General features: G+C 33.3%; 1 long non-coding RNA gene across 2 annotated transcripts; it reads left to right on the top strand.

Annotated features, from left to right (window-relative positions):
• Nucleotides 1-15,442: 15,442 nt before the first annotated feature.
• LOC113785174 (uncharacterized) lies at nucleotides 15,443-20,701 on the top strand. 2 transcript variants are annotated; one of them, XR_003471318.2, is made up of 4 exons: nucleotides 15,443-15,563; nucleotides 15,829-15,900; nucleotides 18,844-18,994; nucleotides 20,371-20,701. It is a non-coding gene; the product is annotated as an uncharacterized lncRNA (long non-coding RNA). The 2 variants fall into 2 exon arrangements; XR_003471319.2 differs by lacking the exon at nucleotides 18,844-18,994.
• The last annotated feature ends 3,193 nt before the right edge of the window (nucleotides 20,702-23,894 follow it).

Here is a 23,894-nt window from a genome sequence, read left to right as displayed (position 1 = left end):
GATGTGAAAAGTTTCTTTCTCAACGGATACATTAATGAAGAAGTATATGTCAAACAGCCACCTGGCTTTGAAGACTCCAAAAATCCCTCACATGTTTTCAAATTAAAAAAAGGCTCTCTATGGTCTAAAACAAGCTCCAAGAGCTTGGTATGATAGATTAAGCACCTTCCTATGTGAACGAGGATTTGAAAAAGTGAAAGTCGATAAGACATTATTTGTTAAAAGAAATAATGGTCACACATTATTGGTCCAAATCTACGTTGATGATATAATATTCGGATCAACAAACAATAACATATGTGAAGAATTCTCTTTAATAATGCAAGGAGAATTTGAAATGTCCATGATGGGAAAATTAAACTATTTTCTTGGCCTTCACATCAAGCAACTCGAGCACGGCATCTTTATAAATCAAGTAAAATATTGCAAAGAATTACTCAAAAGATTTGAAATGCAAAACTGCAAGGAAAGTGCAACTCCAATGGGCTCCGGAACCTATGTTGATAAAGATGAATCAGGTATTTCAATAGACATATCAAAATATCGAGGTATGATTGGATCTTTATTTTATCTAACGGCCAGCCGACCAGATATTATGTTTAGTGTCTGTTTGTGTGCAAGATTTCAGGCGGATCCTAAAGAATCGCATCTTATAGCAGTAAAAAGAATTATGAAATACTTAAAAGGAACAACCAATGTAGGCCTATGGTATCCAAAGGGTAGCATATATAGTCTAGTTGGATATTCTGATTCAGATTATGCGGGATGCAAAACGGATCGTAAAAGCACAAGCGGCACTTGCCATATCTTAGGTAATGCATTAGTATCATGGTCCTATAAAAAGCAAGCTTGTGTTGCCCTTAGCACTGCGGAAGCTGAATACATAGCAGCAGGAAGTTGTTGTGCACAGATTCTCTGGCTCAAACAATAATTATATGATTATGGATTTGACCTCAGATGCATTCCTCTAAGATGTGACAACAGCAGTGCAATCAATATTTCAAAGAATCCAATCATGCACTCTCGGACAAATCACATCGATATACGCCATCACTTTCTGCGAGATCATGTGCATAAAGGAAATGTTAAAGTAATGTTTCTGGATACACACAACCAATTAGCTAACATCTTCACAAAACCTTTACCAACGCAGAGAGCTTGACATTTTACATGAAAACGATCTTTAAACATGCAAGGTATAATTTGTCATCTCTCTTCAAACTCTAAAATTTCCTCTTAAGTTGTTAAAAATAAATTCTTTGATGTTTATTGGTTCTTAATATATGAATATGTGCTTTACATGATGAAATTTATGTGAAAAAAATTAGTTTTTAAGCAAAAATTTGAAGATGTAGTCGAATACACAATGATTGTATTCGAATACATAATTTTCCAGAAATTCTTGTATTCGAATACAACCATGTGTAGTCGAATACATGTTCCCAGAACAATCTGTATTCGAATACAACAGACATGTAGTTGAATACACCTTCGCGTTTTTGCCAAAACATAAAAGCTATTTCACATTTTAGGGTTAATCTTTCAATTGGTATTCGAATACACAACCATAGCCGTCTTTCTCTCCTCCAAAAATCTCATGAATCTTCCTTCCCACAAGTTACCCAATCAACCCACCTTGCAAACAAAATCAATTTCTTCCCAAATCGTTCATTCAAAATCAGATTTCTCAAATCTATCAAAAATTTCCTCTCAAACCCATTGTTCACTAAACTCTCAAAACTTCCTTTCTCAACATGGACGCATGCAAACGAGGACCAAGAACGAAGCATGCAGCAGTAGATCCCTCAAGAAAGCGCACAAAGAATCCAAACATCACAGATTTATCCCGGCTTCTACACACACCGGAAGAAATCGACCGGTTTGGCACACTATACTCTGACAAGAGACTCATCATTCCAAAATATGGTACTTTGAATTCTTTCTTTGCCTTTCAATTTCGTGAGTTGCTCAAAGCCCAACATGTTGAAGAATTTATTGGTTACAAAGGTCTTGTGTATCCTGATTTAGTTAGGGTTTTCTATTGTAATCTCACCAAAGATGGAAATGTGCTAGTGTCTCGAGTCAAGGGCAAAACCATTCGGTTAAACACCAAAACCATTGGGGAAATCTTGAACATTCCCTTTGAAGGTCAAATTTTTTGTCCCAACAACTTGTGTGAATGGGCTAGTATGTCTAAATATGATGCTTATGTTGCCTTATGTCGGTATGAAAAACGCACTATGGAGCAGAAGAGGACTCAGGCTGGTTCAAAATATGCGCAACAGCGGTGTGGAGTTGGGAATCTTACTGTTGATTATCGCCTTCTGCACTATTTTCTCAATTACATTTTGGTTCCAATGGCTAGCAATTACTCTCAATTTTCGGAGTTTGAATTACAGATCATGAACTTTATGTATGAAGGATGCCCACTAAACTAGGCATACTTTGTTAAATCTGTAATATTTGGGTCCAAAGAAGCAACTTGCTTACCATATGCTAAAGAAGTTTCTCGGATTTTGGAACACTTTGGGGTGGATTTCTCTGACGAAGTCATGTATACACCCACAAAGGAAAACCTGTTGGACTTGGGCGTTCTGCCTAGCATGAGGATAATATGGAATGAGCAGCTTCAACCATATGTGCATAAAGGTGACCTTGGTCAAGCATCTGATGCCGCTCAAGAGGACACTGCTGGTCCCTCTAATGCTGCTGCCCAAGATGATAAAGAGGGCGAGGAAACAACGTCTGATGATGATTATATCTCCAATCACATGATCATGAACAAACTTGACTCTCTCCAAACCTTCATGCAAACCCAATTCCAAAATCTAACCACTTCTATCGACACTCGCTTCCACAACATCGAAACTACTATTGCTCGAAACTATGACACATTATCCTAAAACATTAGTAGTTTATCTGACAAGATTGATCATCTCTATATTCCAACGAATTTTGACTAGTTCGATGCTAGGATTTTAATTATTATAGTTTGGCTGTGTATCGATTAATGCTGATAATATTCAGACTCGCTTACCATTTCAGTCGTTTTGATGTACTTAATTGAACATGACTCCATCCTTTATTATGTAATTCTCTTTTGTTTACAATGAGTGGTACTTTTCCCTTTATTCGTGTTTATATGCTTGAAATTGTATGTTTCTATATTTTTCCTTCTTATTGATCATGTCAAAAGGGGGAGAAAATTTGGTATTGTTGTTTCTTTAAAAACCTTTGTAGGTCTTCAAACAAGTTTTCAATGTGATCAAATACATTCAAGATCCACAGGGGAGTATGCATACATTACGGGGGAGCAATGTTAGAATGATACAATCTCTCCAAAACAACAATATTTTGTCATAATCAAAAAGGGGAGGAATGTAAAATACATGTTTTTGATGAAGACAAAGATCAACAAATATGAAACGTTAAATCCAAACATATTAGATGTTTAATGTAAAGGTAATTGATACAACCAATACCTCAAATACATGAGAACCATTCATATTTACATATGCATATAAAGTATTTTCAAAAGTCAAAATTACATTAACAAAATCTTAAAACTAATATTTTTGACAAAATACAAATGTGTATTCAAATAAAGCACAATGTATTTGAATGCAGATGCAAGTCAGAAGCAAAAGTTTCACATCTGTATTCGACTACGACTTGCTATAGTCAAATACAAAGCAAGTCAGTACCTAAAACCTTTGCATCTGTATTCGACTACGACCTTATGTAATCGAATACAAAGCAAGTCAGTAGTTAAAACCTTTGCATGTGTATTCGACTACGACCTTCTATAATCAAATACAAAGCAAGTCAGTAGCTAAAACCTTTGCATCTGTATTCGACTACGACCTGGTGTAGTCGAATACAAAGCGTTAGTGGCAAAATTCACGAATTTGTATTCGACTACATGAAGGATGTATTCGAATACAAGGTGCAAATTTTGAATAAATGTAAACGTTACAAAGAGGTGTATTCGAATACAACTGGAAGCAATACAATTTTTCAGATCTGAAATGGTTCTAAATCATTGTAATTGTTCATCAAACCTCTTGGTTCAATGGCCACAAATCTGAAGAGATGTTTATGGAGTATAAATACACCATAACTTCAGATCAAACAACACACAATCCTTGAATCAAACCTTGAAAAACTTTGAACAAAATTCTGAATTTTTATAAAGTACTTACATTTCATTTTCATATCATTCAGAAAGGTTCTCAAAGTACTTGAAGTATCATTGGATTGAAATCATTATACCTCTCTTATATCCTTATTCCAAATCATATTGTATCACTTGTAAAAGAAAGTAGTACTTTCTTAAAGTAGCTTAATCTAAGATACTGGTGTGTTGTCTAAAAGTATTGTTAGAAGTTTGTAGCAGAAATCCCAGGGTGGGAATTGTACATTTTCTGACAATAAGTGGATTAATCTCTTGTGGTGTGCAAGAGAACTGGATGTACCCTTGGTCATAACGGGAACCAGGATAATTCTATTGTGTTCTTTATTTTTCTGCCATTTATATTTTTACTTACATCAAATTTGTGTTGAATTTATGAGGCTTTTTAGCCAAATTATTGATATTTTGTGAGTTTAATACCAAAAATATATTTTTGGTGCCCCAATTAAAATTATTCGTCGATAAATAAATTAGATTAATTACAGTGAATCTTTTGTCGAAGAATAATTTATTTACGTTACGAAAAATTTAATACCAGGTAGTTTTGTTAAAAATATCTCGAATTGCTGAAAATTTTATCTGTCAATTGAGATATTTTTATCAAAATAGTTTGAGATGTGAGTGAAGATATGTATGTAAGAGTATTTAGATATTTGTTGGATTGGTTTAATATTATAGTATATATATATATATATATATATATATATATATAGTTATTTAACTAATTATTTGGAAGAAAAAACAAATCCAAATGTAGGTATTTTACTAATTATTTGTTTTATACTAAGTTAAGAGGTATTTTAAAGCGCTTGTTGAAAAAACTCTGTAATAGGCTTTTAAAAAATAAAATAATGAGGTCTTTTACAGCGCTCTTTCAAAGAGCGTTGTAATAGGCTTTTAAAAAATAAGTCAACATGAGCAAGGTTTTTACCAAAATTAAACGCGGTGCCATAATCGCTTATTAAAGCTACCGTTAAGGTAATGGCTCCTTCCAAATTTTTAGCTTGCATATAGGATGCTATATGTGTATTTGTGGAGTTGGTATTTGGTGAAATTGATGTGTGATTTTGTGGAAAAGGAATTTAATTCATTTTTGTGTGTTTTGAGGAAATTAAAGTTGACGTGTTTGTGGTGTGGTTTGTGAAAATTAATTTGGCGTGATTTATATTTGAAAATGTGGAAATTTATGGGTGATGGATGATTGAACTTGGTGTGGATTTTGTGGAAAATGAATTGATCGAATTTAATGTAAATTGTGGATTAAATTTGATGTGTGGTGGTGGAAAATATATGTTTGAGTATGCTCTGTGTTGAATTTGAAAATCATTAGTGTTAAATGAGTATTAAAAACGGGGAATCTTTTAATATCTACAGTTACTTAATGATTGTTGTGGAAAGAGTCAGAGTATGCTCATGCATTTCATAGTACATGGTGACCGCGACGGGGCCATGGTGATAGTGGTGACTGTGATGGGCCACGAGATGATGCCATGTGATATGTTGGTTCATCTTATCCTTGCAGGGACTTTCGCGTTGTGTAGGTCCGTGATAGATTGCACATTTTTTGTAAATCGTGTTGACCCGTGATAGGTGGTAGCTCGGTAAATAGTACTGGTATGTAATACGCCGTACATTTTCGATTTACGCTTTTTTAGTAAATTTTGCTGACCCGTGATAGGTGGCACCTCGGTAAATAGTATTGGTATGTGATAGACAGTACATTTACGATTTACGCTTTTTAGTAAATCGTGTTGACCCGTAATAGGTGGCACCTCGGTAAATAGTATTGTCTAGGATAGGTGGTACATTTACGATTTACGCTTTTTAGTAAATCGTGCTGACCCGTGATAGGTGGCACCTCGTTAATTAGTACTGGCATGTGATAGGCGGTACAATTACGATTTATGCCCCTTCGAGGAGGGTTTTGGTTCGAATTTCGGAATCATGCATTTTGGCATATACGCATTACATTAGGGTGCTTGCACGCGAGTCATGTTTGATATACTGTGATGATTGTATATATATATTCAGTTTTTGTTTGTGATTGTTCCATAAGTGGTAAATGTGGTTGTTTGGATTTGTGTGTAAGTGTTGATTGGATGCGGAACCTTTTCAAAATTGAAATCTGCATTATTTAGCAGTTGTATTCGAATACGAGGAGCTTGTATTCAAATACGTTTAAGTGGATTTTGCTACTGACTTAGCACTTGTATCCGGCTACGCCATGTGGTAGTCGAATACAATTGTGCAAGATTTTTCACTGTTTTCGCACTTGTATTCGACTACAAGGATGCTTCAGTTGAATATAGTTGTGTTGTGTTTGCTTCTGACTTACAAAATAGCATTGTATTCGAATACAAGGATGCTGTATTCGAATGCAGTTGTGCTGATTTTGCTACTGATTTTGCTAAGTGATATTTGTTAATTTTGGTTGGTGACCCTTTACAATTATTGTGGAATTTGGGATTTGCCCTCATATGATACCCAAGTCCGTTCCACCGATTGCTACCCTGACGACGGAAACGTCGTTAGACTTCCCTGATCGAGATTCGCCGACTGCTTGGGCATACGACCCCATCTCAAGCAGGGCTACTTACACGGGGAGGGTAGCGAGGACGAGTAGGAGAGTTGGATCAGTATACCTCGTGGAGCTCACTCGTGAGAAGATCAATTATCTGGTACCAGCGGGATTGGTGCTCGGAATGAGTGGAGCATGGGAAGACGCAGAGGATCCCTCAGTTAGGGTTGAGGCAGAGGCCACCGTAGGAGCTGAGGATACAGTGGTTGGACCAGGGACTAGCAAAAAGGATAAGGGGCCGAGCCCAGTGGAGCGAGAGATTGCAGGACCATCTAGACGGGCCGAGTCAGAGCTTCTTTCTCCGGTGAATGATCACTTACCGACCATCACTGAGTTATTGAATTTTTTTGAGATTCCAGCGTCGCCGAAGCCACCCATCTCGTGGGTGGATCTGACATCTGAAGAGACTGATCCGTCTATGGGTGTTGATGAGGAGGAGGTTACCTTGAGGATGGATATTGCGTCATACAAGAGTTGTGGAGTGTGTAGAGGTCACCCATGTTATTGTAGTTGTTAGAGTATGATCAGATTAGTTTTGTTGTCTAGGGACTTGATGTCTTCTTTTGGTGGTTGTACTTTTTTCATTTTGGGATGACTGTAACTATACTTATACGGTCAGATGACTTCTGTTTTGGTGGGTCCATGTTCCTTTTCTTGACGTGACCATGTGGGGAGTAGTGTTTCTTGGAGCAGTGATTGTACACGTGTCTGTCGAGAATACCCCAGGGGTGTGAGCGATGCCTGATAGGTCTCATAGCCTCGGGGTATTTTGTTGTTTAAATACTTTGGATTTTTGTTTCAAAAACTATTTCCGCTGCTTGTAAATATTGTTGACTTTTTTCATTGTGTTACGACTTAAATATTTATCCAAAAGTATTTCTTTCTTAATTTCTCATATTTGAAATTTGATTTTTGTTTTAGAAAGAAAAATAAAATACACGCGCGTTGTTAAAAATTGGGGTGTTTCTAGGGGTAAATGGGTTGTTAGTGGTGAGAGATTGTGAGTTATTATAAATCCTTTATGTAAATTTCCCTTTTCAATAGAAAGTTTTGTAGAATCCCAAAGACGTAGAAAGACTTGGCTAAACTCTGTTATCAATTCTTGTGTGATATTATTCCATTTTTCGCTTCACTATAAACATACAATGATTAAACTTTGCATTGTTTTATAACTAGGTGTGTCAAAAGCCTTGCTTATTTATTTAGAGACTATCTCGAGGAAGTTAAATTCAAGTGGGAGTGATAGGTGCAGACAAAGGAAAGGTGAAAATTGAAAAGTTCGATAGTGCCGACTTTGGTTTTTGAAATATGTAGATCGAGGATTATCTACCCCATGGTAACCTATATCAACCTCTCAACGAAAATAAACCAGCACATATGAAGGATGAAGACTGATAGGCAAACCCTTGGTGTTATCTAATTAATGTTATCTTCTAATGTTGCTTGTAACATTGTAGAGGAAAAGAGCACAACAAGTCTTATGGAGGCTCTTTATAGTATGCATGAAAATCCATCAGGGTCAATTAACGTTCATTTGATGAAGCAATTTTTATAGTACAAATGCCAAGAGGTGCAACAAGAGTTCAACATCTCAAAGAATTCAACCTCGTCACAATCTAGTTGAGTTTTGATACTATTGTATTCCATACCAGATAGTTGGAATGTGACTAACATAGTTGTGAGTAGCTCGTAACGAAACAAAAGTTGAAATTTGATGATGTTTTTGATTTGGTTTTCAATGAAGAGATTTAACTAAGTGAGTTGGATGAATCGTCAACTTCTTCAGTATTACATACAGAGTCAATATCGAAAATTCAACTAGAGTAAATGGACGTAGTAAATAAAAAATCAGTGTACTTTTGATAACTTGAAAACTATGAGTGTTGGAATTGTGGAAAGCCAATGCACTACAAAAATCGATGTAACAGTCCATGAAAAAACGAAAAGGCAAAGGATGGGAAAAATGTTTCTTCAATCTCAATAGAAGGCGATGCACATATTTGATATTTTGCAAAAACATTTATTTGAGAATTATGTCCCTTACAATCTTGGCAAAGTTTACATTGGTAATTAAAAATCTTGTGAGATTGTGGGCCAACGTGAAGTGAAGATTAAGTTGAATGGCTCTGTATGAGAATTGAAAAATGTCAAACATATGTCTGGCCTAACAAAAAATATAATCTCAGTGGGCCAATTTCCATTGACAACTATACAATTGTTTTCCATGGTGATGATTTTAAGATTTCAAAGGGTAGAATTATAATTGCTCGCGACAAAAAGAATGGCACTCTTTACAAGACAACAAGAGTGTACCATTTTATTGCAAATAAAAATCTCAATCTATGGCAATAGAGACTACACCATATTTGTGTTAATATTAATTTTATGTTTGATAGGAGTCTATTATAACATCAACACATGAGTATCTAAATATTGGTTCTTAACAAGTTAAAAAATTGGATTCAATATTTAGTCTATTGTTTCAAGGATGGAGCATATTGATGCTTACACTTCATATCACTTTCGTGAAAGAATTAATCAATCATATCAAGTGTCCCAACCTAAAAATGTAGTCGAATTATGAGATGGATGATGTAATATCTTATAAAAATAACTTTAATGCAATAAAATAAATGCCAAAATATTTTCAAAGTAAAATAAAGGTGCAAAGAAAACGTTTTAAGATGAAATGCATATGGAATACAATGGACTGTGAATGAGTGAATTCATGATCTTGAAAAAAAATCCAAGAATACCTGATATACTAAACATATTTTGAGAAAATTCAGTTATATGTGGTGAAAACGATATGCGAAACGTTTCCAAAGATTCTACATAAATATAAGTACATGTAAAAATAAATAAATTGAAGATCATGGCATTAAGCAAGGAAATAGAGAGTTGGAAAGTAAATAAAGAAGAGAAATTCAAGAAAGTAAGGTTCCGAATTTAAAACCAAGAAAGCAAAAATTGTAGAAACGAAAGTGACATATTTTGAAATAACAGAGAATAGACAACCCTAATAGTAGATTTTGATTTTTGAAATTGATTAAGAAACTGTTAAAACAAAGCTCTCAACAACTATTTATAGAAAAATGAGCCTAACATCTAGCGGCTTTGACATGACCCATATTACCAATCTAATATTTATTATTGTTTGACACAACTTCATGTATGATTTAACTTTCAAATAAGTGGAAGAAACTCAAAGAGAGACTTGAGTTTGTTCACTTTAATGTTTGGGGTCCAACAGCTGTCGTATTCATTGATGGGAAGCAATACTTTATGACTTGAGTTGTGGCAATTAATAATAGTTAGAGACGTAAGATGAATTGGTTGAACTCCATTCTCAATTCTTGTGTGTTATTATTTCATTTTTCATTTTCACTATAATCTCACAAAAAGGAAATTTGACATAGTTTCCTAACACTATAGGCCTCTAACATCCATGTTGCAACTTGAGGGGTGTATTTTAACATGTCCCAAGGATATCAATCATAATTTGTATTTATGTTTTCTTTCTGATACAATTCATATCTCTCATTTCATAATAGTCTTTCATATTTATCATAAACAACCTCGATCACATTGATTTGTGACATCAAACTTCGACATTGTTTTTTTTGTAAATATATTTAGTATCATTTTGTAAATAATTGAAGATAATTCATTCAGTTATGACATAAGTATCATGCAGTGAAATTGTTGAAGCAGGTTTAAGGTTGAATTATTGGTTTATAATATTTCTAAACGTGACCATATATTTTCTTAACATACAAGTCCTTAGACGACTTTGTATTTCATTTTTATGAGATGTTTTATAACCATTCTATGGTATATTAAAACTGCAAAATAGAAAAGGATGATTATGCTAATACTTTTTTTACTTGTATTTATTTATTTGATTGGCAATGATCGAAAAATTTATAGTTGGGGTTATCCTAATTCTTCTAGTTGTTTTGTGTTCGTGGTTTCAGGTATTACAATTTTTGATGATATTGCTAGTCACAAGGTATGTAAACGTATGTATAAATTTTTATTGGATCTGAAACATATTATATCTTTTACATGTGCTCTTTAATTTGCATATATTTCTTCTATTATTTTTTAGGATAGCATGAAATGTCTTACTTTGAATATACGTAGTTATTCAATTTTAACTGATGTGAATTTCATGATAAAAAATATAGTAAAAATAATTTTAATACTTAAGAAAATGATATGCAGTATAGACATCCTACCAGATATACCATTTTTGTCCCTAAGATGATCATTTTTTATTTAAGATTCAAATAAATTTTTTTTTTATAGTTTAAAAATTCGAAGATGGTTTTAAATGGAGTTGTGACCGCGGTTGCAATTACCCTTCATTATCATGCAAGAAAATGAGGTCGATGCAGAGTTCAATTTAAAACTATTACTTCAGTATTTCTTATTTTTGAAAGGAAGATGAAAGTGTCACGTTAACTTTGTGTGCCATTTATTCAAAACAAAGATATTTGTACAGATGAAAAATAACAAATAACAAATACAACGACTAAACGTAGCCTACTTAAAAGAAAGGATTCCAAAAAAGTATATAGTAAGGTGATGATTACTAAAGCTTTATAAACACTATTTAAGTTAGGCTGTTAAACTTAGGTCCTAATTCAATCTCGTGACACAAACTTATTAGTTCATGACTAACTAAGCTTTATAAACACTACTTAGATCATACCTTTAGTTGGAGCGGGGTTCTCCATTAATTCTTTTGCATCACAATTTTCTTTATCAACATTGATATCGTATGCTTTCATGCTAAACTATCCATATACTCTATGTTTTCTACCTTGTTTTCATTGATAATCATATCATATCGTATACTTATCATGCTAGCATGGTGATCCTTTTTATGATCTCTCACATTATCACATTGTATTTGGTAATATATGGTACCATGCTAATACTATCACTGATCCTAAAACAAAAATTTTCAATTCATGTATTTCCCTCTCAAGCTTTACTTAACTTAACTTAACAACCGTTAAATATATTCTTAGATGCTCAGAGGGAGCGTTGCATGTGGATTTACTGTAAATACAGAGGCGCACCTAAGAGGGCGGGAGGGGTGAATTAGGTGTATATAAATTTTTTGGTTTTTAGAGACTTAGTGGATTATTTTTCTATTTAGGATTGATGTATATAAAAATGTAAATGGTAGAAAACTAAAGAACACAACAGTTTATCCCGGTTCCCCTTATAACCAAGGGTACATCCAATCCTCTTGCATACCACAAGAGATATTCCACTATTTTTAGAATAAGTACAAGTCCCACCCTAGGACCTCTGTTACAAACTCCTAACAATCACCCTAAGATAGCACACTACTATCTTAGTTTACAACACTTGAAGAAAGAACACTAATTTCCTCAATTTACACAATAACTTGAATGGTTTACAATAATGACTTTGATTGAGATCAAGAGTGTATAACAATTGAGTACAATGATAACAGTCTAATATAATTTCAAGTACAATAGAGAACCTTTATCAATGATATGACAATGTAATATGTACTTGAAATATGAAAGTGAGACTTTGAATAAATCAAAACATTTCAGAAAGTTTGTTCAAAGTTGTTCTATGATTGATGTTAAGATATTGAAAAGATTAGTTAGTTAAGTTTGAAGCTATGAAGTATATATACACCTTAGACATCACATCAGATCAGTGGAAATCATTCCTAAAGGTTTGATGAACATATGCGATGATTCAGGTTGAATCTGAGTTGAAAAATTGCATTGTTTCGCAGTTGTATTCGGCTATAGCAGGAGTGTAGTCGAATACACCTCTTTATAACATTAAGTTTTATTTGAATTTTGAAGCTTGTATTTGAATACACATTCTTGTATTCGAATACAAATGAGTGAATTTTGCCACTGACTTGGTTTATTATATGGCTACACCATGTTATAGTCGAATACAAATATGTAGTTTTAGCTATTGACTTAACACTTGTATTCGAATACATTGTCTTGTATTTGAATACATTGTCTTGTATTCGAATACATTGTCTTGTAGTCGAATACAAAAGTCCAGTTTTAGCTACTGACTTAGCATTTGTATTCGAATACACTGTCTCGTCTTCAAATACATTGTCTCGTAGTTGAATACATTGTCTCGTAGTTGAATACAAATATTCAGTTTTAGCTACTGACTTGAGTCTATATTCAGCTAGAACATGTTGTAAATGAATACAAGATTGATTTTTGTCAAAAACTTGATTTTTAAACATTGTTCAAGCATTTTGACACTTTGAAAATTCTTTTGATGTATATGATAAAATGAGAGGTTCTCATGTGCATTTGAAATATAAGAATATTAGATTGCATCATGTACCTTTATATTATAAATCTTCTAGCATATTTGACCATAGTTGACTTTGATTGTTTGACTTCTTTTTGAGCTTGCAACTTGATCACTTTCCTTGGTATTTGTCTTCATAAAAAACATAAGTATTTTATATTTACTATTTCACCCTTCTTCTTATACAATTTTCAATGAAATACCTTTTTTTTTACTTCTTGCGTTTGAATGATTGTTGGAACCAATTTAGTTTCCTTATAAAAATGTCTGTGTGTGTATCTATATATTGATATCGTTTCAGCAAGTGTACTGAATCATTGGAAGTAATACTAAAACGGTAGTATCAAGTGTCGAACTATTGAATCGTCTAAGACTATTGAATTGTGTTTAATTACTACAATTGAACAAAAGGTTCTGAAGTTGGTAAAAATAATATTTAAAATTAACAACAATAATAAAATTGATTCTTTATAAAGAGAAAAATGTCAGGGATAGGTTTCACTTCGAATTCAACTTTGGTGTCTCATTTGATCCTAGTTACTAAATTCCTTTATTGAATTATTACAGAATTCTTTTTATTATTCTTTCTCAACATTAAGCAATACCGTACAAGAATTCTCTCGTTAAATTATTGCCTTTGCAACTAATTTAATTGGTTTCATGACCTGTATCTATCCCTAGACTACAAATTCATGAATTTCTCATCTCAAGCATTTGTAAAGTCCACTTCCGTTTCAAAATACAAATCATAGAACATTTTAATGTTGATTAAGCAATAAAAAGCATTAAGCACAAAGATAAGAATAATAATTCAATAAACTCATTCATATAACTAGAAATCAAATCAGAAAAATAAGAGTTTCATCTTGTTACACTCATCCCTAACAAATAGGGTTTAATTACTCATGACAGAGATACAAAAGATAAGGATTAAAGAAGAATTACAAGAATTATTCATGAATGATTCTTGATAAAAATATTCCAATGGTGTTAGAAACGGTCATCTTTGAGTTTCTATGCTAGGGCACAAGTCTCTCAACTTCCCAATAGTAAAAAGGATCCCTAAAAAGTGAGAAAAGTGAGTTTTAATGTGTTCTGTTGCATGTCGTGCGCTGGCGTTTAGTACACGTGTCTCCTCATTTGATTCCGAATCTAGTTTTGGGGTCTTCATGATCATAGTTATCATTGGCATTTGGTTTGAATTCAACTGAACATCTAAAACTCCATATATGGCTGAAATACTCCACATAGGTCATGTTGATTTCCCATCAAAATTCAGCACTGCATTAAAACAAAGTAACAACGCAAAACTCCGAAAAATCTCTACATAACAAAGGAAATAAGAACATAAATATTTCATTATAGAAAAGAAATACAATTAATAAAATATATCAAAGAACTCCTTAAATTAACTAATGAATAAAAGATAAATAAGACTAAAAACAATGAAAAATATGAATATGATGAAGAGTCATCATATATGTATATATATATATATATATATATATATTTACTCAAAAATATATTGACAATTGTGTTTTATTATTTTATTTATAATTGATGTTCTTATGTACATCAAGTCTATTTTTAAAGATAGGTCAAATGTCTTTTTTAAAAGCCTTAAAACAAAATAAACTTTTTAATAGGCTAATAGGTCACACCATGTTTTTAAAAGGGACATAAAATAAAGCATTTGACACATGATAAGTCAGGCCCATGCTTTAATTTTTTAAATTAGACTTGACTTATTTAAGCAAAGTTTGACCTATTCTCACCTCCAATTGTGTTCAGTTTCACTCTTTTTCTAAACTTCTAAGAGGACATATCCCTTATTCTTCATTATAATCAGATATATAGGTGTGTGTGTGTGAGTTTTATGCTTAAAAATTTATAATAGAATAGATAGGTGTGTGTATGTTTTATGCTTAGACATTTATAATGGAATAGACAGGTGTGTGTATTTTTTTTGCTTTAACATTTTTTTGTGCTTTGTATAATGGTAAAGGTATCCTCGCTAAACTGGTTGGTGTTATTAATGTAACTATAGATAGTTTTTTTGAAGTGTTTTTAAACACTGATAGAAAGAAAAGATATGAGTAAGTTTTCTATAATAGCGGCTTGATTGGGTTAATAATTTAATGCAAAAAATAGCTCATCAACTAATTTTCAGGTTGGATATGTTGATGGGTGACTTAGAGTTGGTAGAGTCTAATGATGGGCATTATGACGTTGTTTATGATATGATCCTAGGTACCTAACTAGGCAATCAATGATTGTTAACTTCAAAGGAACATGGAGCAAGTTTAATTCAAATACTGTGATATAATCTTTGTTTAACATTTAAAGTTGTTCATTCATGAATTTCTATTCCATCCTAATCCGAATGGAACTCAAAGCAAGATTTCATCTTCTCTAGGCAATGGTTTCGTGCACAAGATGGAACATATAGTAAGAATTTAAATTTTGTATTGAATTTTCAACAAATATTTTTCTTTTAAATACTTACCAAACTGAAACAACACATTTGAAGAGAAGTTTCTCAAATGGAGCTTCATATCCACCATTTTTAGCACAATAGTACTTTTCGTAGCCTTAGATTCCATGAATCATCAAAAGTGATTCTTTTATTTTTTTCCTTTTTTTTCTTAGAGTTATATTGTTTTTTGAATAGATTCATTTAGGCTAACACATATTATATGTTTAATTTATGCAGCTATCTTGCAATTTCCAGCAATACATAAGAAAAAGCCGCCAAGATTAGGATATGGACGAACAAAAATTAATCGTAAGATATATTATTTTGGTGATTTAATTTTAGTTCGAGCACAAGTTTTTTGTTTGGGTTGTTTCCATTAAATTAGTGTGTTTTCATCTTTGATGCTAATTTTTCCTAATAGAAACTACTTATATCTAAATCTTTATTTGAATTTTGATTTTAATATATTTTTAGTCCTTTCAATTATAATATTTTTTTGATTTTGGTCCTCGTAAGTTTTTTTGTTTGATTTGATTCACATCTCTACGAATACAGATTCATTTTAAAATGGTCCTTTGTTCAACTTCTTTTAAAAAAAATCCTAACACCATTAAGCTGACGTCAAAATTAAAAATCTGATTATTTTTTAAAAAAAATATCAAAATTGAGAACCCTAATTTCTTCTTTCAAGACAGTGTCATGAATGAATCCACTGAACACTCAAGTGCTTCATCTCCTTTAAAATAATCAAGCATAGCAGCTGATACTCTTTTTAGAGACTAAAAGAAGGCTATATGTCCAGTTACAAATTGACTTCTAAACTCAACAGCTTCTTCTATGAATCTTTTTCTATCTTTACAAAGCTTAACTGCTTCTTCATCATCTAACCTTGATTGAGAACACCCCATCTTTATACTTTAAAACCCTAAAAATTGATATATCTCATCCTTGCATTTCAAATGAAAACCAAATAACTTTCTTTTATATATCCTCAATATTCAATTAGCAAAATCAAGAAAAATCAAGAAAAATCAATATAAAAATTAAACTGAAAAAAAAAAATCAACATTAATTTTAGTAATGTATCAGTATCAATGTTAATTTTAGTGAATGTGAGAAGGTCGTGAGAAAAGGGAGAGAAAATGGGTGAGGTGAAAAGAGGAAGACAATAGAAATTAGGGTTCTCAATTTTAGTCTTCCTTTCCAAAAATAATCAAATTTTTAATTGATTTTTTGTTTTTTACTAAAAAAACTTAAAAAACATTGTGAAGTCTTTTGCGAAAAATTAGAGATAATTAGCGATAACTATCTCAATAATGCGGAATATTTTTTCTCTCATCTGCGCAGATATTTGGCCAAACAGAAAATACAAATCTAAGAGTAATAATAATTGGCAGAAAATTAAATATGAGACAAACACAATTTTTAACATGGAAAACTTCCCTCAAATTGAGAGAATAAAAACCACGGGACCTAGTCCAGTAAAAACTTTCACTATAATAATTAATTGATACACCAGAGTCTTCTTAATAATAATTAGGAAACATCAATCAACAACAACAACCTTTTAACAACCTTCTACTAAAGTGGGTATGCCAAAGTAACTCTCAGACAAGGTAAAACTACTCAGACTGTATATTAAAATAACAAACTCATTGGTAGAAATAACCTAACAAAGATGTAGATCAAACGGAACAAGTTTGCTACGCACCTGTTACTACCACCGGAACCAAACCCTTATTTTTCTTCTCTGGATGCAGTTCTTCCTTTTTTCTTCTTAGAATTTCTAATTCCCTTTTATTTCCTTCACATGGGCCAAGCCCATTAAAACCTTTTTTTTTTTTCCTTTTCTTTTTTATTTCAATAATAACAATATTAATACTAATAATAATATTAATAAAATTCAGTGGGTTCCACTTGGGAAGTGAGCGCACCAAAAAATCTCCCCCTCACGACTCAAGTGGGAAGGTACTGCTCAACCATGACGACCGTCTTTCTACAATATATCAACTTCGACATAGGCAAGTTCTTTGTCATCATATCTGAACCATTCTCATCAGTATGGATCTTCTCAATTAAAAACGACTTCATTTCCAGTGCATCTCGTATCCAATGATACCGCACTTCAATATGCTTCGACTTTGCATGAAAAGTCGGATTCTTGCTGAGATGGATCGCACTCTTTTTGTCACAGAATAACATAAACTTGTCTTGCTTGAGGCCTAACTCATGTAGGAATTTCTTCATCCACAAGAGTTCTTTGGAAGGCTTAGTTGCTGCAATGTACTCAGCTTCAGTGTGGATAAAGCAACACACTTTTGTAACCTTGATTGCCAAAACACAGCTCCCCTGTAAACATCATCATCATATAACCAGAAGTAGATTTTCTAGAATCAAGATCACTTGCCATATCTACATCTGTGTAGCCATCAAACACACTTTGGAAGTGCCTCTGATGTATCTGAGAATCCACTTCACTGCTTGCCAATAATCTTTATTAGGATTAGAGAGAAAATAACTAACAACTCCAACTACATGAGAAATACATGGCTTTGTGCATACCATAACATACATCAAACTACCATTTGCGGATGCATAAGGAACCTTCTCCATCTCTTCTTTGTCTTTCACACTTGTAGACATTGATCAGAATTCAATTTAAAATGAGTAGCAAGTGGAGTACTAGCAGGTTTGCAATTGCTCATGTTGAACTTCTCTAACACTTTTTCAATGTAATTGTCTTGAGACAACCACAATTTATTATGCTTCCTATCACGAGTAATTCTCATGCCCATAATTTGCTTTGCAGGACCCAAGTCTGTCATTGCAAAAGACTTGTTCAAATCTTTCTTTAAAGATTGAATCTTCTTAGTGTCATGACCAACAATCTACATGTCATCCACATATAACAAGAGAATAATATAATCACCATCAGAGAATTTCTTCACAAACACACAATGGTTAGAAGTAGTTTTATCGTATCCATGTTTCTCCATGAAAGAATCGAATTTCTTGTACCATTTTCGAGGAGCTTGCTTGAGCCCATACAAACTTTTCTTTAATTTACACATGTAAGACCCATAATTTTAAATTCTAATTTATGTATTTTGGTGTGTTTTTATGTTGAACTCTGAGGTTTTTAGCCAAGTAATTAATATTTTGTGAGTTTAATGCCAAAAATATCTTTTTGAGCCCCGATTAAAATTATTCGTCGAAGAATAATTTTATTAATTTACGATTAATCTTTTGCAGAAAAGAAAATTTTCTGAGATGCAGCGTTTTTCAGTAAAATTCATTTGTCAATTGAATTGCGGCGAGAGAAGATTCATTTGCCAATTGAATTGCGGCGAGAGAAAATTCATTTGCCAATTGAATTGCGGCGAGAGAAGTGATGGGTATTTTGGTAATTGTTATGAAATATCTAGATATTTCTAGATATTTGTTATATATGTGAAATTGTGGAAAATAAATTTTTTGGGTTTGAAGTGTAGATTTGGGGAAAATGAATTTAATTCATTTATGTGTGTTGTTGAGATAATGAAATTTGATGTGTTTGAGTTGTGGTTTGTGAAAATTAGTTTGACATGATTTATGTTTGAGTTTTGTGGAAATTTGTGGTGATTGATGATTGAACTTGGTGTGGATTTTGTGGTTTATGAATTCATCGAATTTAATGTAAATTGTGGATTAAATTTGATGGGTGTGGTGGAAAATAAATGTTTGAGTATGCTTTGTGTGGAATTTGAAAATCATTAGTGTTAAATGAGTATTAAAAATGGGGAATCTTTTAATATATGCATTTACTTAATGATTATCGTGGAAAGAGTCAGAGTATGCTCATGCATTTCATAGTACATGGCGACCAGATGGACCATGGTAATAGTGGTGACTGGATGGGTCACGAGATGATTCTATGTGATTTGTTAGTTCATCTTATCCTTGCGGGGATTGTTGCGTCGTGTGAGGTCCATGATAGACTGCACATTTTTGGTAAAGCGTGCTGACCCGTGATAGGTGACACCTCGGTAAATAGTATTTCTGGCATGTGATAGGCGGTATATTTACGATTTACATTTTTAGTAAATCGTGCTGACCCGTGATAGGTGGCACCTCGGTAATTTAGTACTTTGGCCTGTGATAGGCTATACAATTATGATTTATGCCCATTCGAGGAGGGTTTAGTTTGGAATTCCGAGTCCATGCATTTTGGCATATATGCATTGCATTAGGGTGCTTGGCACGCGAGTCATGTTTGATTTAATGTTATGATTGCATGTGTAAACTCAAGTTGTTGTTGTGATTGTACCATAATTGTTAAGTGTGATTGTTTAGATTTGTGTGCAAGTGTTGATTGATTGCGAAACCTTTTCGAAACGTTTCAAAACAGATTTATGCACTTTTTCTGATAAGTATTCGAATACAAGAAGGTTGTATTTGAATACAAATGTCCTGATTTGGCTACTGACTTATGAAACAGCTGTGTAGTAGAATACAATGAGGCTGTTGTCGAATACAACTGTGCTAATTTTGCTACTAACTTCTGAAACAACAATGTATTCAAATACAAGGATGTTGTATTCGAATACAACAGTGCAGTTTTGTTAAAAACTCCATTTTTTAACTTTGATTATGCATGTCTAGCATATGAAAACCCTTTCAAGGTGCATGCTAAGTTGAAAGGTTATTTTGTGCATTTAAAATTTAAATGATATATATTAATTGTTAATTTCGGTTGGTGACCCTTTACAATTATTGTGGAAATCTGGGTTTTGCCCTCAGATGAGAACCAGGATCTTCCCACTGGTTAGTACCCAGTAGATATGAAGGAAGGTTGGACACACCTGGCTGGAGCTGTGTCAGGAGGATCTTGCGGGGCGCGTGGAGATCGCCCGGGTTGTATTGTTTTTTGTTGTATGATCAGATTAGATGGTTGTATAGGGACTAAAAGTATTTCTTTTGTGGATGTATTTACTGTATGTTGGAAGACTGTACCTATACCAATATTGTCAACTTGACTTTTATTTTGATGGGTCCATGTACCACTTTTTGATGTTTAAATACTTTGGATTCTGTTTCAAAAACTATTTCCGCTGCTTGTAAATATTGTTGACTTTTGTCTTGTGTTACGACTTAAACATTTTATCCAAGAGTATTTCTTTCTTTATTTCTTTGAAATTTATTTATTGTTTAAAAAAAACGGGATGTTACAACACACAAGCTGCTCTTTACCTTTGATTTTGATTTTGAAACCCTCTGGTTGCCCTATATAGATCTCTTCCTCCAAATCATCATGAAGGAATGTTGTTTTCACATCAAGTTGTTCAACTTCTTGGTTCAAATTAGCTGCTAACCCAAGCACAACTTGAATAGAGGGCATCTTCACCACAGGTAAAAACATTTATTCAAAGTCAATACCTTTTCTCTGATCAAAACCTTTCACAACCAATCTTGCTTTGTATCTTGTTTGAGAGTTATGCTCTTCTCCAATTATCTTGTATACCCATTTGTTCTTGAGTGCTTTTATACCATTAGGCAACTTTACCAAATAAAATGTGTGATTCTCATGCAAGGAATTCATCTCTTCTTGCATGGCCTTTAACCACTTTTCTTTATCAACATTTGTAATAGCTTCTTGATAGTACTCTGGCTCTCCACTATCAGTGATTATCACATACTGATGTGGATGATATCTTTTAGAAGGTTGACGTTCTCTAGTATATCTTCTCAACTCAAACTCGACTGGTGGCTCAACTGGAACCTGCTCATCATGGTGAGGTACATGATCATTAGTTACATTCTCATCATCAACCTGTATATCTCCCCCACCAACAAGAGTTTCTGTAGAGGGCTTAAGCGCAACATCAATGTAACTTCTGGAATTTGGTTTCTGTTTTTTAGCTTTATCAAAATCTTCAACAGTCTGGTCTTCAAGAAATATCACATCTCGACTTCTGATAATTTTCTTGTCAACCGGATCCCACAATCTATAACCAAATTCTTCATCACCATAAAGGACGAAAATACAATGTTTGGATTTACTATCAAGCTTGGACCTCTCATCTCTTGGAACATGAACAAAGCATATACAACCAAAAACTCTCAAATGACGGTAAACGACATCTTTCTCTGTCCACACTCTATTTAGAACATTACCATCAAGTGGAATAGAAAGAGAAAGATTGATCAAATCCACTACAGTTTTCATTGCTTCACCCCAAAAGGATTTCGAAAATTTTGCATGAGAGAGCATACATCTAATTCGGTCATGAATTGTACGATTCATTCTCTCTGCAAACCCATTATGCTGAGGTGTCTTTGGAACTGTTTTCTCAAACTTGATTCCATGTTCTCTACAATACTCTTCAAATGGACCACTGTATTCACCATCGTTATCTGATCGAATACATTTCAATTGTCTTGCCTTTTCTCTTTCAACACTTGCATGAAAATGCTTGAAGACTCCAATACCTGGTCTTTAGATTTCAAAGGAAAGGCCCATACTTTTCTAGATTGGTCATCAATAAAAGTAACAAAATATAATGCACCATCAAGAGATTTACTATCCATCATACAAACATCAGTATGAACTAAATCAAGAATATTTTGCCTCCTATGAGGACTAGTATTATGAAAAGAAACTCTATATTGTTTTCCAGCAAAACAATGAGTGCAAGTTTTTAGAGACGTACCTTTCACAGGAAGAAAATTTTTCTTCGCAAGTATGTTGAGTCCTTTCTAACTCAAGTGACCGAGGTGCATATGCCATAAATCAAAAGATGCATCTTCAATTGCATTCACTTCTTCATTGCATAGCTTCATAGACATCCTATAGAGAGAAGTGGAACTTTGCTCCTTTGCAACCACTAGGGACTCTTTGGTGATTTTACATATACCACCACCACCACCACCAAAGTAAATGTGATAACCATCGATATCGAAGGCTTTCACCGAAATCAAATTGAGACGAATATCAGGAACATGTCTAACATTCTTCAATTTAAGCATGCAACCAATCCCAGTTTCAAGCCAAACATCTCTCATACCTATAACTTTACATACTCCTTCATCTCCCATTTTGACCATGTCGTACTCACCAGCACTGTAAGATGAGAAGAAATCACGCCTAGGAGTAACATGATATGAGGCACCCGAATCAATAATCCAAGTTGAATCCTGACATGCAAGGTTTATGTAATTATCATCACAAACAATGTAGACATTACTAATAGATGCAACTGCTGTTGTATCTTTATCATTTTTTTTCTCTTTATTTTCATCTCTTTCCTTTGATTGATCTCTCTTAAGGAACCTGCAATTTCTTTTTATGTGACCCGCTTTGCCACAATGATAGCATATCACATTTTTTATAGTCCTCGACTTGCTTCTTGACTTGCTACGATTTTCAGAGTTGTCGCGTCTATGAAAATTTCTAGATTGACTTCTCCCCCTATAACTAGCGCTTCTGACTCTGAGGAAGAACAAAACCACGCTCCTTTCTTTGAGCTTCTTCATTCAACATGCTCTCTAACTGTTAACATTTTCAACTTTCTACTTGGAGCTGAATTGGTCAACGTCACAACAAAGACTTCACTGTATTCTGAAAAATACTCATATGCTCATATGCTTTGTATTTCATATACACCAACTTCTGAATCAAGAATGCTTTATTTTGCACATTCTTTCGTTCATACAACTCTTTTAATTTTTCCCACATATTGTTAGCATCTATTTCAGTTTCAACAGGTGGATATACACTCAGATCCAACCACTGCCTGATCAACGCCATTGCCTTTCTATTCATCTACTTCCAGTCAGCGTCAGATTTATCTGCGAGTTTAGCAGTGTTACTCTCAATAGGATCTTACAAATCTTTACTGTATAGCATGTCTTCCATGAGAGTCTTCCAAAGTGTTTAATTAGAAAAGTTGAGTTTAATCATATGTGGACCTTTATTTTCCTCCTCCATTTAAATGCACAAATCAAATCAATCGAGCTCTAGATACCATTTTATTGGAAAAAATTAGAGATAATTAGCGATAACTATCTCAATAATGCGGAATATTTTTTCTCTCACCTGTGCAGATATATGGCCAAACAGAAAATACAATTTCAAGAGCAACAATAATTGGCAGAAAATTAAATAGGAGACAAACACAATTTTTAACGTGGAAAACTTCCCTCAAATTGAGAGAATGAAAACCACAGAACCTAGTCCATTAAAAACTTCCACTATAATAATTAATGGGTACACCAGAGTCTTCTTAATAATAATTAGGGAACATCAATCAACAACAACAACTTTA

The sequence above is a fragment of the Cicer arietinum genome, chromosome 1 (assembly GCF_000331145.2).
Source record: "Cicer arietinum cultivar CDC Frontier isolate Library 1 chromosome 1, Cicar.CDCFrontier_v2.0, whole genome shotgun sequence".
Classification (NCBI taxonomy): Eukaryota; Viridiplantae; Streptophyta; class Magnoliopsida; order Fabales; family Fabaceae; genus Cicer; species Cicer arietinum.
The sequence above is the reverse complement of the archived record's forward strand: the minus strand, read 5'-3'. Positions and strand labels throughout refer to the sequence as shown.